This window comes from Tachyglossus aculeatus, chromosome 24 (genome assembly GCF_015852505.1).
Source record: "Tachyglossus aculeatus isolate mTacAcu1 chromosome 24, mTacAcu1.pri, whole genome shotgun sequence".
Classification (NCBI taxonomy): domain Eukaryota; kingdom Metazoa; phylum Chordata; class Mammalia; order Monotremata; family Tachyglossidae; genus Tachyglossus; species Tachyglossus aculeatus.
In genome coordinates, this window is record NC_052089.1 from 8,682,565 (window position 1) to 8,687,061 (window position 4,497).

General features: G+C 44.6%; 1 non-coding gene across 1 annotated transcript; it reads left to right on the forward strand.

Moving 5' to 3' along the window:
- The first annotated feature begins 345 nt into the window (after positions 1-345).
- On the forward strand, positions 346-483 carry LOC119945332. The gene has a single exon (XR_005456201.1). It is a non-coding gene; the product is annotated as a small nucleolar RNA SNORA7 (small nucleolar RNA).
- The last annotated feature ends 4,014 nt before the right edge of the window (positions 484-4,497 follow it).

Genomic DNA, 4,497 nt, shown 5'->3' on the forward strand with positions numbered 1-4,497 from the left:
TTTTTGAGTGCAGGTAGGAGACATCCCATCATCAATCTGGCTTGTATTTAAGTTGTTTGCCCTTAGTGGTGATGGCTTGCATGGAGCCATCCTCACTCTCTCACCCCACCAAGAAGCCAACAACCTCGCCTTGCTAGATGGTTGTTTGGGGCTACTGTTGAAGAGGGGCTAAGATCAATTCAGAAAGGAAATTTACATGTATTTGTCCTGCATATTCAAAAAAGTACATCACTGATGATGAAATTCACCTAGTAGTGTCGGCTCAGTGGAAAGAGCACAACAGTCAATCAATTAATCAATCATATTTATTGAGTGCTTAATTAGTTCAGAGTATTGTATTAAGGCTCCCTCTCAGGATCACACCTGGAGAGTTTCCAGTAGTCTACCAGTCTCGACTATGGGAGGGAGAATCAAGCAGAGGCATCCCTATTCCATTCCTAGCTTGGGCAGTGGCTAGCGAGTGGAAGGCAATCTGCTACAGGTCAAAACTCACCTGTGCTGGGCACCAACGGCATGAGAGTCATGGGCGGAAACTCAAGTTTACTTCGCGGAAAGAGGCGATGGTAAACCACTTCCCGATTTTTCCAAGAAAACTCTGTGGAAACACTCCCAGAATGAATTACAGATGAAGGTGGGGCGTTTTGGGAGAGATGTGTCCATGGCGTTGCTACGGGTCGGAGACGACTCAACGGCACAAGACCAGTCGAGACTGTACTAAGCACTGGGGAGAATTCAACATAACAGAGTTAGTAGACACATTTCCTGCCCACAAGGAACTTAATCATGCAAGTCATTTTCAAAATAGATTAGGCTGCCAAAATTATATTTTGCTTGGAAATTTCCCATTGGTTCCATCTCCATGGACCAAGGCTATCCTTCCTCCACCCTTTAATAATAATAATAATAACGATGATGGTATTTGTTACACGCTTACTATGTGCAAGCACTGCTCTGAGCCCTGGGGTAGATACAAGTTAATCAGGTTGGACACAGTCCCTGTCCCACACGGGGCTTATAGCCTTAATCCCCATTTTACAGATGAGGTGACAGAGGCCCAGGGAAGTTAAGTGATTTGCCCAAGGTAACACAGCAGACATGGCAGTCCTTCTGACTCCCAAGCCTGTGCTCTATCCACTGAATAACTCTGTGTTTCCTGCTGTTCACAAGCCGCTTGTAAGAAAATCAAACTCTCACCTGCAAAAAAACAGCAAAATTCTTCCTCCTCCCAATCCAGATTCTTCTATGAATCAATTAACCAATCAATTTTATTTGTTGAGCCCCTATAGCTATAGTTCAGAGCACTATACTAGATGCATGGGAAAGGGCATTATTAATTTTATTAATCTCTTTGCCCTTCCCAGTTTCCAGCCCCAAAGCATTTAAGTTTTGTTTTGTATGTCTTGATGTCTGTCTCTCTCTAGACTGCGAGCTCCTTATGGTCAGGGAATGTCACTATTTATTCTTGTATTGTACTTTCCCTAGCGCTTGGTACCCTGCTCTGCATATAGGAAGCGCTCAATAAATACGATTGATTGATTAATTGATTGAATAGAGTTAGTAGACACAATCTCTGTCCCCTGCCTGGGGTGGGGAGGGGAGAGGGAGTTAGACTCTAAGGCAGTTTACGAATAGGAGGAGGAAAAAGATACACACACGTTATAAAACGTGCATGTAATTCTGAAATGTTTTTGAAAACTGAGAAAGGAGGGAGGGGTAGGTGTTAAGTTTTTCATTAGGTTCCCTGGCTGGGTTCTGTTTGGTCATAAGCCAATAGCCCCGAGCTTGCATATTCCTAGGGATGTTTCCAAAAACGTTACAAAAAACCCTTCTTGTTCTCTGTAATTTCTCATTTTGGCCCATTTCCTAGTTTCAGCTGGAAGCGAGAGCTGGGTGCCAAAAAGCCACTTGAGAGAGCATCCCTGCTTGCAAGTGTCTCTGGCCGGACAACCCAGGAAGTATTGGAAACTCGCAGTGGAATCAACTCTCCTGAGCTCTGCAGACCCATTTTGCAGCATTAGATTGCCCAGCATTATAACAATAATGACTGTGGCATTTGTTAAGTGCTTACTGTGTACTAAGCACCGGGATGGATAAAGCAAATCAGGTTGGACACTGTACCTGTCCCACATGAAGCTCACAGTTTTTAATCCCCATTTAAAAGATGAGGGAACCGAGGCACAGAGAAGTGAAATGACCTGCCCAAGACCACACAGCAGACAAGTGGTGGAGCCAGAATTAGAACTCATGACCTTCTAACTCCCAGACCCATGCTCTGTCCACTATGCCATGCTTGGAAGCCGGGGTCTGACCATGGCTTCCCATTAAATCAAAGTTTAATGAAGAATTAGGGAGCGTGTTGTTGTTCTGCAGCTGATTCTTATCCCCCTTGGCAGTTTTGGATGCAATGGAGTGGGCCAAGAGGATGAGCAGGGAATGTGTCTGTTTATTCTTGTATTGTACTCTCCCAAGTGCTTAGTACAGTGCTCTGCTCATCATCATCATCATCAATCGTATTTATTGAGCGCTTACTGTGTGCAGAGCACTGTACTAAGCACTTGGGAAATACAAGTTGGCAACATATAGAGACAGTCCCTACCCAACAGTGGGCTCACAGTCTAAAAGGGGGAGACAGAGAACAAAACCAAACATACCAACAAAATAAAATAAATAGAATAGATATGTACAAGTAAAATAAATAAATAAATAGAGTAGTACTGCTCACAGTAAGTGCGCAATAAATCCTACTAAATCCTACTAATTAACTGACTAACATCAGTGGGCAGAAGGGCAGCAGGGATTGTGAAACAAGACTGTAAGCTCGTTGTAGGCAGGGAATGCGTCAATTTTATTGTTGCGCTTTATTCTCCCAAGCGCTTTGTACAGTGCCCTGCCCACGGTAAGCACTCGGTCAAAATTGATTGAACGAGGTCATGGCCAAAGCAGCGTGCTTTAAAGCTCTCTTGAAAAAGTCCATCTAAAAGGACACAAGAGAATTGCAGGGAAAGAAAGACAATGCAAACTACAACGCCCGAAGTGCAAAGGGGCTGGTTTCCGCTGATATTTCAAAGAAGCCATTGGGGTATATTAAGAAGAGCATACCTCCCTGGAGAATAGGGGAGAGCATCATCCTTCCTCTGAGTGGAGTTGTGATTTCCTCAGAGAGAACTCTGGCAAAAGTTTTCATTTAGTGTGTTACTCTGATTCCTCTATTTGTGGGTGTTGCCGTGCTCCAGAAACTGGCCCAGCCTGGGTTGGTGTTGGAAGAAGTTTTCCAAGTGCGGTGGTCATTTTCTCCCCGCTTAAGCTACACACAGAGTTAAAAGGAGGTCAGGATAGCATAATTTGGAGTTGTTTCATTCTTCCCTCCCTTCAAACAAAGGTGAGGAGAATAATTCAGTGCCTCTTGAATGTTGTTTTCACACCAGAAGAGATGCTCCTATGCTCTAGTTTAGAGATGTAAGCTCTCCCCCTAGACTGTAAGCATCTTGCAGTCAGGGGCTATGTTGACTAACTCTTTTGTATTTCCCTCTCTGGAGCACTTAGTACACAGTAAGTGCTCGATCTCTACCATCGATTGATAATCAGATGCAGCCCCTGTCCCTTACAGTGCTCACAAACTATCTAGCTCCATTTTACAAGTGAGGAAACTGAAGGCCAAGTAGGTGATGTGACTTTTTCTAGTAATATTTGTAAAGCTCTTCCTACATGTCAAGCACTATTCTAAGCCCTGGGTTAGATACAAGTCAATCAAGTTGGTTACAGTCCCTGCTCCACATGGGGCTCATATTCTCAGTGGGAGGGAGAACAGGTATTGACTCTTCATTTTACAGGTGAGGACACTGAGGGATAGAGAACTACGTCACTTGCCCAAAGTCACAGAGCAGGCAGGTGGAATCTGAATCCAGGTCCTCCGGCTCCCAGGCTCGTGGTATTTCAAGTAGGCCTATGGTGCTTCCCAAATCCCACGTTACAAAATGCTGGTTTAGACTCACTGATTAGTCACTCCTGAGTTCAGGGCTTCCGGTTTATGAATCGCAGAGCCCAGCTATTTCTGAGTGATCTCTGACGAGATGTCTTCACAAGGGAAGTTGAACAAGTGGTTTTACCGCCCTGTTGCTCATCAACTCCCACCTTCAAACCATGTGAGAAATAAAAGGAATCGCCTGGAATTTAGGAATCACAAACTCCGAGTCATGGGTCTCATGAAAAGGACTTAAGTTGACAGGGGGAGCCTTCACGAAAGGAAACCATTTTCATCCTGCCAGAGACGGACCGTGAAGGCTTCAGAACTGCCATCTGCGTCATTAAAGACGTATTCACGCTAACTTGATGTCGCCCGAAGCGAGTGGGATGTATTTCCCGTAGAATTTATCCAAGGAGAGACCAGTCCCCTCTTTTCGTTTATTGGCTTGAAGCAAGGTCGGGTGGATGACGTCCCGGATTTGATGGCCTTTAATATTAAACACGTGTTCCATAAATTAGCAGTGACAGCACTTT